The 15165-nt window shown below is 46.6% G+C and overlaps 1 pseudogene; it reads right to left on the bottom strand.

Annotated features, from left to right (window-relative positions):
• Positions 1–14907, bottom strand: part of LOC115207187 (protein SHQ1 homolog) — a 57491-nt pseudogene extending 42584 nt beyond the window's left edge.
• Positions 14908–15165: the final 258 nt, after the last annotated feature.

The raw sequence follows: 15165 nt of genomic DNA, 5'->3' as shown, positions 1-15165 counted from the left end.
GATACGGCTGCTGGCAAACAGGTTCCTTTGTCTATTTATTAGAACAGCATTAATACAGTCCAACATTTATCAAGATGCAATAAAAAGTGTATACATGCACATCGTCATTCAGTGATATCTAGCCTAAGACTTAAGAGGGCATCAGCAGCTATAACTCCTGTTTTTCCCCACATGTAACTGAACTAAAGAGTTACGTATTTAAAACAGGATGAATGTGGGATTACTGCTGACCATTAAACTGTCAAATCACAAGCTAACTAGGCCTACATAATGTAGCCGCAGCGCTCCATCCATCCAAGAGACATCATATGTCCCATTAGATCTTCCATCCAATTGTATCCAATCTCCACGGCACTCACTAATCTCAACCTTAATCCTAGCCAATCAAGTGTGAGGGGGGAGGGAGGGTGGGGTAAGATGAATGGAGATGAATTTGTGACATAGTTCCTCCAGTCTTCTGAGCAGTTTGCCCCATAGCATGGCCCTAGCCCGAGCTTCTGACATATGACTTTGGTAGTTCAGAATAATGTGGGGCACACAGGGTCCTCAGAAACTTTAATAAAGCTTATGTCGATTGCCTTATATTCAAACATCATGCCTTGAAATGTAACTGAAAACACAATTGTTTGACATTTTCATTTTCTGCAGTGAACCTGCGAGTCATTGCAATGAATATAGTGATGAATCACTAAACCAGCCATAAGAAGTGCTGCAGGTCGAGACAGGGCTGTCATGTCCGATCAGCCCTGGCCACTCAGGTCATTTGGACACAGTGGACAGCTGTGGCCTGTCAGTGCTCTGGCCTCGACACAGGGGAGAGAGAGGGGGCACACAGGCCCAGGGTGGGGGTTTCTACTTCATTAGCACTAGTGTCTACACCCATCTGTCAGCTGACATATACAGGTAACTGTCTCATTACTCAAATGAGGCATTCAAAGTGTAATGAAAACAGGTGCTTCCACACAGGTGTGGTTCCTGAGTTAATTAAGCAATTAACGTCCCATCATGCTTAGGGTCATGTTTAAAAAATTATTTGGGGCATTATTTTGGCTACCATGGCTATGCCCCAATAGGATGACAATGCCCAAATCCACAGGGCAGGACTGGTCCCTGAATGGTTTGATGAGCATGAAAACAATGTAAACCATATGCTATGGCTGTCTCAGTCACCAGATCTCAACCCAACTGAACACTTTTGGGAGATTCTGGAGGTTCGCCTGAGACAGAGTTTTCCACCACAATCAACAAAACAACAAACAATGGAATTTCTCATGGAAGATGCCAAGGTGCATCGAAGCTGTTCTGGCTCGTTGTGGCCCAACGCCCTATTAAGACACTATGTTGGTGCTTCCTTTATTTTGGCAGTTACCTGTATATCTTTGTCTTAGGGGAGGTGAGGGAGGGAAAAAAGCTGAAGAAGGTCAACATGTGAAAGCATAAGAAGTTAGCCTTCCCACATGACATGTGATCAAACATTTAAAATCCTAAGCATGCTATCAAGATTTTACTGCAAACAGCAACATTTGCTGACCAACACTCTACTCGACAGGCAGGGGAAGGCTGAGTGCTCTATCTCAGAAAGCAGAATGAGAAGAGGGAGTCCACAGAGCTGCAGGGAAATGTAATGTTCTTTAGAGGGCTGGATTCCTCCTGCTTGCCTGCCGCTAATGGGCTGCGTATCAGTGCTGCGTAGCATTGACTGATGGCTGTTGGTCATTATGTGATCTCTCCAGAGCTAGGCAGACAGGGATCCTGGCACTCTCAACCCAACGCACCCTCCTGTCATAATGCTATCTGTTTTTATCTAAATCCTTTCCCGAGTGTACCGTACGACATCCTGCACTGACATAAGCTGTGGCTACTGGCCATGTGTTTGTTGAGGCGGTGGGAGCAGAGGAATAAGTAGGCTGTTAGGTGAGCTGGATGGCACAACTGAATTGTCTCACAGTGGAGCAGTGAGGCTCCATACACCCTTATCGCTCTCATCTGAGAAAGAAGAGAAAACAAACAAACCTGGGGGCCTAGCCAACCAGCCAGCCCTGGATCACACCTTTTAAATGACTCATCAATTTCATATGTCATGGACTGACAGAGAAAGAATAAAGAGAAAGAGGATTTGTGGGAGAGTGAGGCAATGGAGATATATACTATTTGCAAGATTCCCACTCGACCTATGTCACAACTCTCCTTCCCTTGCAATAGATAGGAGTCTGGATAGTGGGATGGCTGGGAAGAAAAGGGCAAATGTGTTGAAATATACATTTTAAGGAAAGCTCTAACAGTTGAGAACTGAAATGAGGATCTATTCTAGAGAGAATACATTCTATAAACAACGGCAACCAAATGAACCAATACAACAGGGACATATTTCCAAATTACCTTTAAAGAACCAACTCTGTAGTCTTAATGTCAATCTCATCATCAATCCAGTGAAATGTTATCACCTACTGTGAAAGCACAACCTCACAACTGACAGTACCCAGAAAAACTATTTAGAATACTGAATATACAATGTTTAGTACAAACAGTACTAATTGCGTATACATTAACATACTTTATCAAGTCAAGTTCCTTCTTTGTTGTCTGTATTTTTACACCACCTGCTGGTGGGAATCTTACTTTGTCTGAGCTGAGCTACAACTATAGGTTACTATATTAATTACAGCATACCACAGATATAAGATCAAATGAAGGTAAAGTGTTAGCACCTGATTTGGGGATGAACTATCCCTTTACATGCAGTGCTTTTTGAGGAGAGAGAAAGGATGAGCTCACCTGCCTCTCCCTGCAGGGTGGAGTCTGTGCTCAGACCAGACCACCATGGGCAGAACTTCAGCTGACCCTGGATCATTTCGTCTTCAAACAAGTCAGCACTACAGAGACAAACAGGTCGGTGTCATGACAGATTATAATGTAATAAAACGTATATAATCCGTGCAGTAGTTAAATGTCATATAATTACTAAATTATGGGGTCCTATTCTTTGGATAACTCACAGGTAGGTAATGGTCATGGCAGAATATGGACGTCTCGGCGTCTAGCCTTTCCCGTCTCCTCTCTGACGCTGTGGTCCTATCTGGGTTTCGGACATCGATGACATCACTCAACTCCTCCTGATTGGACAATCCTCCATTAGATTTTCACATGATGTACTTGATGTAATGTTTTCCTGCTTATATGATCAGGAAGAACTCCTGGCCTTTCTTATGTGAACTATAACAATCACATTCTAAACCTACTAGCAGTGATTCCAAAAGAAACCATTCCACTACTCATTTCTAGTCATTGTATTATTTAAAAATATATATAATAATTATTGGCCCATCCACCTCTTCAGAGGACAAAAGTAACTTTGTTTTACTTTTTTTATTTTTTACAGCTATTTTGTTACATATACATTATTCATACAAGCCAATGGCCTTACCTGCAGTCCAGTGAACTCCGGACCTCTGATTCCCAAAGCCATACTTCTGCAGTTCTATCAGCTGCTCCTTCGATGTCTCCATGTCCACCTGCTGCTCAACCTGCCAGTCAAACCCATCTTCATCATCCTCTTCCTCACCTTTCACACTCCCACTGCACGCCTCTGTAATGTAAAGCATCAATGTCTTCCTGAGAAACCAAACCATTCAGCCAAATTGTATTACTAAAATCACCAATGACTAAATCCAGTGGGGTTTTCTGTTCTCAGTGATGTGCTTACTCAAGCAGTTTCATTGGGCTTAATTTAAACATCAATAAGGCTTCCAACCACATACTGCTAAATTAATCTAATCTAACAGTATCATCAACCAGGGCCCAGTTTTTCGAAAGTTATCTATCTGGATTTCGCCTATTGCATAAGATTAAATGCATAGAATTAGAATGAATAAAACAGGGGTCCCCATTCAAGTCAATGATTCATCCATTCTATTTAATCTATTTCTATGCATTTAATCCTATCCAATAGGAGAAATTCAGATCGATACCTTATGAAAAACTGGGGGCAGGATACTCTTCAACATACCCAGGTCTTCCAACAGAGGCTTGGGTGAGCGGGAGCCGTTGGGACCCAGGAGACTGGTCAGCATCTGGAGCCTTCAAAGTGCTCCCCTGAGGTCTCCTTGGGGACGCGCAGGGTAAGAAGACCTGAGACATATCACAGAGAGAACATCAGGGAGCAGGTGAAACAAGTGGCACCAATAGAATGTTTAGCTGTACAAGGTGTATAGATGTAGACAATGTGGAAGCAAATGGGATAGAATTGTCTTCCTCTAAACTGTCCTGAAGCGTCAGATAATTTTTGGTAATCAATTAGATATGGCTCCTTACATGTACTGTAGTACAATAAATGTTAATGATAAATGCATGATTGAATCTCTGCAGAACAGACACCTATCCAGTCTAAAGCAGAGGTTTAGTTCTCTAAAAAGAGCAATTAAAAAAGAGAGAGACTACACAATCTATAAAATGTGTGACCATTCCTTCACGTCTAGCCAAGGAGATCATTTTTAACATTTTAAAGAACTCATAAAACTTTCAACACGTTGGAGTATTTATCTTAAAAATGCTTTATGCTAGTTGGCTAATTGCCTTGGCTGTGTGCCCCTAAAGAGGCATCTTAATGATTTCTAATTGCGAGTGCAAACGCAGATACCCATTAGAGAAGGTTTATTAGCAGCAGTTAGTGGCTTATTTAGACAGTTTGTCAAACAGGGCATCGCTGATCGAGGGCCAATGAGGTGTAAGTGTACAAAAGGCTAACGCTCCACCAACCCAACATAATTAAGAGATCATTGGAAATGAAACTCATTAAAGAGAGACAGAAGTGTTCCATTCCTAACTGATAAAATTGCTTTGCCACTTACACTAGTAACAAACACTTTGAATCAAAGTAACCTCACGAGCTGGTAAATAAAATAAATACATGAATAAAAAAAAAGGCCAAGTCTCACTAAGTAGGCATTCATTATTACATCACTGACAGCTCAAATTGCCATTCATATTTAATAGTATAGCCAGCGATTAAGCCTGGGTGACTGACTGACTTTAGTAAGACTTAAAGAGCCCCAGTGATCAATCCCACTGACTGCTATCAGCCCCATGACTCCGGGTCCTGCTAGACTATCTCTGACTAGCTGTAGTAGTAACCGCACACTGTGGAGTCTAGTGAGAAAAGAGAACATCCTCCTAATCACCAGTAAAGCAGATCTGATTACTAGCAGGTCAAACGCACAGACAGGGATAGGGTCACATTGCTTTTGAATGATTGTTAGTTTTCCCCTATATTCAATTAGCAGCTAAATTGTTTCTGATACTCCAAAAAATATATTCACATGTATGTGTGTGTATATATATACACACACACACACACACACACACACACACACACACACACACACAGCATTCGGAAAATATTCAGACTCCTTGATATTTTCCGCAATTTGTTAGGTTACAGCCTTATTCTAAAATTGTTTTTTTTTTTAAATCCTCATCAATCTACACACAATACCCCAAAATAAAAACAGATATACCTTATTTACATAAGTATTCAGACCCTTTGTTATGAGACTCGAAATTGAGCTCAGGTGCATCCTGTTTCCATTGATCATCCTTGAGATGTTTCTACAACCTGATTGGAGTCCACCTGTGGTAAACTCAATTGATTGGACATGATTTGGAAAAGCACACACTTGTCTATATAAGGTCCCACAGTTGACAGTGCATGTCAGAGCAAAAACCAAGCAAAGAAGTTTGATGGATTTGTCTGTAGAGCTCTGACACAGGATTCCCCACAGATCTGGGGAAGTGTACCAAAACATTTCTGCAGCATTGAAGGTCCCCAAGAACACAGTGGCCTCCATCATTCTTAAATGGGAGACGTTTGGAACCACTAAGACTCTTCCTAGAGCTGGCCGCCAGGCCAAACTGAGCAATCGGAGGAGAAGGGCCTTGGTCAGGGAGGTGACCAAGACCCAATGGTCACCCTGACAGAGCTCCAGAGTTCCTCTTTGGTGACGGGAGAAAATTCCAGAAGGACAAACATCTCTGCAGCACTCCACAAATCAGGCTTTTATGGTAGAATGGCCAAACGGAAGCCACTCCTCAGTAAAAGGCACATGACAGCGCGCTTGGAGTTTGCCAAAAGGCACCTAAAGGACTCTCAGAAACCGAGATTGAACTCTTTGAACTGAATGCCAAGCATCACATCTGGAGGAAACCTGGCACCATGTCACAACGTCCACAGAAGGTGGCGCCTCTCTCCGTTCGGGTGGCGCTCGGTGGTCGTCGTCGCCGGCCTACTAGCTGCCACCGATCTCCTTTTCTGTTTCATTTGGTAATGTCTGTTTAGGTTAGCACCTGTTTTGTGTTTATTCATTAGTGGGTTATTTAGTCTGTCTGTTTTTGGTTTGGGGTTGTACGGGAATGTTTCGTGTCATTTTGTTGGAGGGTGGGGATTTGTTTTCCTCTGCCGTTACGCATTATGCATTAGGGTTTGCTGGGCTGCGTCCCGACTCATTTAGGACTGTTACCTATCGTTAGAGTTTTATACCCTGCCTTGTGATATTTTCGGCACTCTGGACTGTGTTCATTAAATCGTGTTTCCATGTACCTTAGTCTCCTGCGCCTGACTTCAACCCTCCTGCATGATTGAATCTTATGACAGAATCCCGCACCACATATCATGGAGTCAGCAGGAGCAGAAGCGCCAGCAACGTCCATGGAGGAACGGGTCACCCAGCACACCAACATCCTCCATCGCCTGGGTACGGCTATGGATCAGGTGTTGGCGCGTCTAGAGAGCTGGGAGAGAAGTGCTCCCCCTCCCACGTCAGCTGCTGTCCAACACCCTGCGCCCCTACCAGCGCCGACAGAGTCCAGCCATAGTGGGATTAAGATCGCGCTCCCGAGGGAGTTCAATGGGACGGCCACTGGGTGTAAGGGGTTCCTCCTCCAACTGGAGCTGTACCTAGCGATCGTTCGCCCCACTCCCTCGGGAGAGGAGAGTGTTAGTGCCCTCGTCTCCTGTCTCACGGGTAGAGCCCTAGAATGGGCCAACGCCGTCTGGGAGGGTCCAGACTCGGCTAGGGACAATTACCCGGAGTTCACCTGCCACTTCCGGGCGGTATTCGATCATCCCATGGAGGGCAAGGCGGTGGGTGAGCGACTGTTCCATCTGAGACAGGAGACGAGGAGCGCCCAGGACTTTGCGTTAGAGTTCCGGACCCTAGCCGCTGGAGCGGGGTGGAACGAAAGGGCCCTGATTGATCACTTCCGCTGTAGCCTGAGAGAGGACATCCGCCGGGAGCTGGCATGTCAGGACACCACCATCACCCTGGACCAGCTTATCGATCTGTCCATCAGACTGGACAACCTGCTGGCTGCCCGCGGGCATTCCCATCGGGCCCTTTTCGTTCCACCTCCCAGTCCTCCTGCTCCAATGCCCATGGAGATAGGGGGGGCTGCAGCTAGGAGGTCCGGAGGGGGAGGTTTCTCCTGTGCCCACTGTGGTCGCAGAGGGCACACTGCCGACCGGTGCTGGAGAGGCTCGCCCGGGAGATCAGAGGGCAGGCAGAGCACCACCGACACCCCAGGTGAGTTAGCACCAGCCTCACCCAGAGCCCCCTGTCGGCCACATGCATGCCTTAGTTTATTTTCCTGAGTTTTCCCCTCACTCCCAGCATAAGGCGCTAGTCGATTCAGGCGCGGCTGGGAGTTTTATGGACTGTGGGGTCACCAATAAGTTAGGGATTCCCCTGGTCCAGTTGGACCAACCCTTCCCGTGCACGCCCTAGACAGTCGACCACTTGGGTCAGGCCTGGTTAGGGAGGTCACTGTGCCACTGGTTATGGTGATGCGGGGGGGGGGGGGGGTCATGAGGAGCGTATCAGCCTCTTCCTCATTGATTCCCTGGCGTTTCCGGTGGTACTGGGATTTCCCTGGCTGGTCACTCACAATCCTAAAATTTTGTGGAGACAGAGGGCTCTTAAGGGGTGGTCGAGGGAATGCTCGGGCAGGTGTATACGGGTTTCCATCGGTGCGACTACGGTGGAGAGTCCAGACCAAGTCGCTACCGTGCACATTCCCTCAGAATATGCCGATTTGGCTATCGCCTTTAGTAAAATGAAGGCGACTCAATTACCACCTCATCGACGAGGAGATTGTGCGATAAACCTCCAGGCTAACGCTGCACTTCCCAGGAGTCACGTGTATCCTCTGTCTCAGGAGGAGACAGTGGCTATGGAGACATACATCACTGAGTCCTTGAGGCAGGGATACATTTGGCCATCCAAATCACCTGTCTCCTCAAGCTTCTTTTTTTGTGAGGAAAAAGGAGGGAGGTCTGCGCCCGTGCATTGATTATAGAGGTCTAAATTCCATCACGTTGGGTTTCAGTTACCTGCTACCTCTCATTGCCACGGCAGTGGAGTCTTTTCACTGGGCACGCTTCTTCACAAAATTAGATCTCAGGAGCGCGTATAACTTGGTGCGTATCCGAGATGGAGACGAGTGGAAAACCGCATTTAGTACCACATCTGGCCATTATGAGTACCTCGTCATGCCGTATGGGTTAAAGAATGCTCCCGCTGTCTTCCAATCCTTTGTAGATGAGGTTCTTCAAGACCTGCTCGGTCAGGGTGTGGTGGTGTATATCGATGACATTTTGATTTACTCCGCCACACGCGCCGAGCATGTGTCTCTTGTGCGTAAAGTGCTTGGGCGGCTGCTGGAGCATGACCTGTACGTTAAGGCTGAGAAATGTGAGTTCTTTCAATGAGCCGTCTCTTTCCTGGGGTATCGCATTTCCACCAATGGGGTAGAGGTGGAATGTGACCGCGTTACAGCCGTGCGTAATTGGCTGACTCCAACCATGGTGAAGGAGGTGCAGCGGTTCTTGGGGTTTGCTAATTACTACCGAAGGTTTATCCGGGGCTTTGGTCAGGTAGCGGCTCCCATTACCTCACTGCTGAAGGGGGGCTCGGTGCGGCTGCAGTGGTCGGCAGAGGTGGACGGAGCCTTTAGCCGTCTGAAGGCTTTGTTTACCGACGCCCCCGTGCTGGCTCATCCGGACCCATCTTTGCCATTCATAGTGGAGGTGGACGCGTCCGAGGCTGGGTTAGGAGCAGTGCTGTCGCAGCGCTCGGGCGCACCTCCGAAGCTTCGCCCCTGTGCGTTCTTTTCTAAGAAGCAGAGTCCGGCGGAGCGCAACTATGATGTGGGGGACCGGGAGTTGTTGGCTGTGGTCGAAGCTCTGAAAGTGTGGAGACATTGGCTTGAGGGGGCACGTCACCATTTCCTCATCTGGACTGATCACTGATCACCCTCGTCAAGCCAGGTGGGCCATGTTTTTTACGAGGTTCCAATTTACCTTGTCGTACATTCCAGGTTCCTGGAACCGGAAGGCCGATGCACTGTCGCGTCTCCACGACACCGAGGAGCGGACCATCGATCCTACTCCCATCCTCCCTGCCTCCTGTCTGGTGGCACCAGTGGTTTGGGAGGTGGATGCGGACATCGAGCGGGCAGTGCAGTCGGAACCTATTCCACCTCAGTGTCCCGCTGGCCGGAAGTACGTCCCGCTTAGTGTTCGCGATCGTCTGATCCGGTGGTCACATACTCTACCCTCCGCGGGTCGTCCTGGTGTGGAACGGACAGTGCAGGCCTTGAGAGGGAAGTACTGGTGGCCCACCTTGGTTAAGGATGTCAGGCACTATGTTTCCTCCTGTTCGGTGTGTGCCCAGTGTAAGGCTCCTAGGCACTTGCCACGAGGGAAATTACAGCCCCTCCCTGTTCCACAGCGACCGTGGTCCCACCTGTCGGTGGATTTCCTTACGGATCTCCCGCCTTCTCAGGGGAACACCACGATCCTGGTCGTTGTGGATCGTTTCTCTAAGTCCTGCCGTCTGATCCCTTTGCCCGGTCTTCCTACGGCCCTTCAGACCGCGGAGGCCCTGTTTACGCATGTCTTCCGGCACTACGGGGTGCCCGAGGACATCGTCTCTGATCGGGGTCCCCAGTTCACATCCAGGGTGTGGAGGGCGTTTATGGAGAGGCAGGGGGTCTCGGTCAGTTTGACTTCGGGTTTTCACCCCGAGAGTAATGGGCAGGTGGAACGTATTAACCAGATGTGGGCAGGTTCCTGCGGTCCTATTGCCAGGACCGGCCAGGGGAGTGGGCAAAGTTTTTGCCATGGGCGGAGATGGCGCAGAACTCTCTGTGTCATTCCTCCACTAACCTGTCGCCCTTCCAGGTGGTATTAGGTTACCAGCCGGTCCTGGTGCCTTGGCATTAGAGCTAGATAGAAGCTCCTGCAGTGGAGGACTGGGTTCAGCGCTTGAAGGAGACATGGAGTGCCATCTAGGAGTGCCTTAAACGAGCTGTAGGACGGCACAAGGAGAGCGCTGACCGCTGCCGCAAGTGAGGCCCCCGTGTACAAACCGGGGGACAGAGTCTGGCTCTCGACCCAGAACCTGTCCCTCCGCCTGCCCTGCCGGAAGCTGGGTCCGCAATTTGTGGGGCCGTTCAAAGTCCTGAGGAGAATAAACGAGGTGTGTTATAGGTTACAACTTCCGTCATATTACCGTATTAACCCCTCGTTTCATGTGTCTCTCCTCAGGCCGGTGGTAGCTGGTCCGCTACAGGACGCTGAGGTGCGGGAGGTCCCTCCTCCCCCCCTGGACATCAGGGGGGCCCCGGCGTACACAGTCCGGTCCATCTTGGACTCCCGACGTCGGGTAGGGGGCCTGCAGTACGTTGTGGACTGGGAGGGTTACGGTCCGGAGGAGAGGTGCTGGGTACCGGTGAGGGATATTCTGGACCCAGCCCTGTTGCAGAGATTTCACAGACTCCGCCCAGATCGCCCTGCTCCTCGTCCTCCGAGTCGTCCTCGAGGCCGGTGTCGGCGCGCTGCGGGAGCCGCGCGTCAGGGGGGGGTACTGTCACAACGTCCACAGAAGGTGGCGCCACTCCCCGGTCGAACGGCGCTCGGCGGTCGTCGTCGCCGGTCTACTAGCTGCCACCAATCCATGTTTCATGTGTCTGTTAGTTATGTCTGTTTTGTGCGCACCTGTGTCTTGTTTGTAATTAGTGGGAGGGTATTTAATTTGTCAGTTTCTTGTTTGGGGTTGTGCGGGATTGTTTCGTGTTACGTTTTTGGATTTAGGGCTGGAGTATTTTCTTATGGGTTTGATTACACGATGCTGATATTAGGCATTAGGGTTGCCAGGCTGCGTCCTGTGTATTTTGAGTTTTGGAGCTGTTCTACCTCCTGCTTACGTTTTGCACCCTGCCTATAGTTGTATTCACTCTGGACTTAATTAAATATTTTTCTGCGGACCTTTTTGTCTCCTGCGCCTGACTCACCCGTTTCCTGCTCCTTGAAAGACGTGACAATTACACCATGTAGTAAATGGTCCCGTGTAGCTCAGATGGTAGAGCATGGCGCTTGCAACACCAGTGTTGTGGGTTCGATTCCTACGGGGAATACATACACTCACTACTGTAAGTCGCTCTTGATAAGAGCGTATGCTAAATGACTCAAATAAAAATAGTAAAGGATTAACCTCTTAATTTGTAAAAAAAAAAATCATAAAACGCAACTAACTGGATTTATGTAAAAGTCCGTCAGACAAAATAGAAGGCATTTCATCTTCACAATTATTGTCCAACAAGTTTTTAAAGGCCTTGATTGTTTAATTCTAACAGATTATTCAAATATGCAATACAAATCTAAAAATGTATTTTTGTTTTGTTTTAGGCTATAGCACTATTAAATGATCCAGGGATAATTTTGTTAGCATTTTGGCATGTTAAAACAACATTTCTAAAGCAAACTTAAGTCTAGCACCGCAAATACTTCAATTGTTTGAGCATATGTTGCAGAAGAGTGATAAAAAAAAAGTGAATATACACTGCTCAAAAAAATAAAGGGAACACTAAAATAACACATCCTAGATCTGAATGAATGAAATAATCTTATTAAATACTTTTTTCTTTACATAGTTGAATGTGCTGACAACAAAATCACACAAAAATAATCAATGGAAATCCAATTTATCAACCCATGGATGTCTGGATTTGGAGTCACACTCAAAATTAAAGTGGAAAACCACACTACAGGCTGATCCAACTTTGATGTAATGTCCTTAAAACAAGTCAAAATGAGGCTCAGTAGTGTGTGTGGCCTCCACGTGCCTGTATGACCTCCCTACAACGCCTGGGCATGCTCCTGATGAGGTGGCGGATGGTCTCCTGAAGGATCTCCTCCCAGAACTGGACTAAAGCATCCGCCAACTCCTGGACAGTCTGTGGTGCAACGTGGCGTTGGTGGATGGAGCGAGACATGATGTCCCAGATGTGCTCAATTGGATTCAGGTCTGGGGAACGGGCGGGCCAGTCCATAGCATCAATGCCTTCCTCTTGCAAGAACTGCTGACACACTCCAGGCACATGAGGTCTAGCATTGTCTTGCATTAGGAGGAACCCAGGGCCAACCGCACCAGCATATGGTCTCACAAGGGGTCTGAGGATCTCATCTCGGTACCTAATGGCAGTCAGGCTACCTCTGGCGAGCACATGGAGGGCTGTGCGGCCCCCCAAAGAATACCACCCCACACCATGACTGACCCACCGCCAAACCGGTCATGCTGGAGGATGTTGCAGGCAGCAGAACGTTCTCCACGGCGTCTCCAGACTCTGTCACGTCTGTCACATGTGCTCAGTGTGAACCTGCTTTCATCTGTGAAGAGCACAGGGCGCCAGTGGCGAATTTGCCAATCTTGGTGTTCTCTGGCAAATGCCAAACGTCCTGCACGGTGTTGGGCTGTAAGCACAACCCCCACCTGTGGAAGGCGGGCCCTCATACCACCCTCATGGAGTCTGTTTCTGACCGTTTGAGCAGACACATGCACATTTGTGGCCTGCTGGAGGTCATTTTGCAGGGCTCTGGCAGTGCTCCTCCTGCTCCTCCTTGCACAAAGGCGGAGGTAGCGGTCCTGCTGCTGGGTTGTTGCCCTCCTACGGCCTCCTCCGCGTCTCATGATGTACTGGCCTGTCTCCTGGTAGCGCCTCCATGCTCTGGACACTACGCTGACAGACACAGCAAACCTTCTTGCCACAGCTCGCATTGATGTGCCATCCTGGATGAGCTGCAATACTTGAGCCACTTGTGTGGGATGTAGACTCCGTCTCATGCTACCACTAGAGTGAAAGCACCGCCAGCATTCAAAAGTGACCAAAACATCAGCCAGGATGCATAGGAACTGAGAAGTGGTCTGTGGTCACCACCTGCAGAACCACTCCTTTTATTGGGGGTGTCTTGCTAATTGCCTATAATTTCCACCTGTTGTCTATTCCATTTGCACAACAGCATGTGAAATTTATTGTCAATCAGTGTTGCTTCCTAAGTGGACAGTTTGATTTCACAGAAGTGTGATTGACTTGGAGTTACATTGTGTTGTTTAAGTGTTCCCTTTATTTTTAATTGAAACAATTTTAAGGGGGTTAGCCATCAGTGATATTTTTGCATCTAAAAATAAAATATGGAAAATTATTCATTTGAAAATCCCCAATAAAAACATAACTATTCTATCAGGTCTTTCACCACTCTGACGGAGACATAAATGTGACAGTGTTTATGTTTTACCGAGTTGACAAAAATGTCATATTTTTTCATCCATGTGGTATACAGTAGCAATTTAGTTTTTCCTCAGTTGCTTTATGACTCTAAAACCTAATTAAATGTAACATATTTTAACCAAAATTCATATTCTATTTTAATCTCAGGCAGATGGAGTTGACAAATTTATTGGTTGTGACCATGGTGATTCCAATATTGTTTGATTAAATCAAAAGCAGAGAACTTCACAGAATATGAGTGGTCGTTGCACTACACTACATGTAATGAGGACATGAATAAGGGGTCCTTATGGTATAAATGACCCTCCTCATTAATTTAGGATTTTAGACAAATCTGACGGATTAAACCAAAACTCCGGACACATCTTTTAGGAATCAAAGTTTTGAGAGAAATATTTAAAGTCACAGGGGGCTATTGCAACAAACTACATAATGTACGTTTTCAGTTAATATGATTTTTGGGGGGAGTTTGAAATTGGGATCCTTTGCTCTGGACAAGGGCATTTCCCAGGCATAGAGCCGACATGGAAATGAGTAACATAGAAAATATTCAGAAAATTCCAAAAACAAACTTTCCCTCATAAAATTCCCCTAAATGTACATTTTAAGCTCAATAATGCAACAAAATAAAAAAAATACTACTTTAAAAATTAAGTTTCTCTGTCGGACAAGGACTGTCCCGACTTTCAAGAATCACTGAGCTAATTTCCTGCTATTCTACACATTTTCCTCAAGTCTGAGATAACGTTTAGCAGTTTTAAAGCTAAGTTCCTGTAATTCTAAACAGTTTTTTCATGGCTTGTGATTTTTACAAATGTATGGCTTCTGGGAATTTTTCCAGAATTCCATGAACAAAACAAATATATTTTAAAAACATTACCTTTATCAATGTCAAAGGAGGCTTTTTCCCTCCCATCCTCCACTATTGTTTCCAGGTAAGGTCAGTCTTCATAAGAGATTAAAATGTTAGATATCTGATATTAGAACTAAACATGGACATAGCCTATCAACATTTTGACACATTTACAGCATATCATGGTGCATTTAATTACTATATACAGTGGACCTAATACTTTTAAAAAAATCATTGAATTAGGTGACTTCAATACTGGCAGCACATAACTTTAACTGATGGTCACTCACTCACCTGAGAAAGTAAGGCTCGGCGTAGAATTTGAAATCATCTCCATCGATGTAGAGATCGAACTCTGATGTTCTACTGCAGGGCACATGGAGGTTTAGGATAAGGAAAGCTGGGTCCTGGCTTAACTCAAGCGCTGGAGTCATCATAATGAGCAGAACACCCGCAGGTATATAGATCTACAGAAGTCTGAGAGAGCTGTAGAAACAGTAGGGGAGTTTGATTAGCACACAAGATATTATACACATTTCACAATGTTTAGCACTGCTTGACATCATACTACTCTTGTCTTGTGGCCACTTATTTCTTCTTATATCCTGGAATTGGGGACTCACAGAGCTTCAATACTTTTGTACCAGTAACACACGCCAGGGTCTGGTTATCCTTATCATTTATTTTAAAATGTT

The sequence above is a fragment of the Salmo trutta genome, chromosome 14, assembly GCF_901001165.1.
Source record: "Salmo trutta chromosome 14, fSalTru1.1, whole genome shotgun sequence".
NCBI classification, from domain to species: domain Eukaryota; kingdom Metazoa; phylum Chordata; class Actinopteri; order Salmoniformes; family Salmonidae; genus Salmo; species Salmo trutta.
The sequence above is the reverse complement of the archived record's forward strand: the minus strand, read 5'-3'. Positions and strand labels throughout refer to the sequence as shown.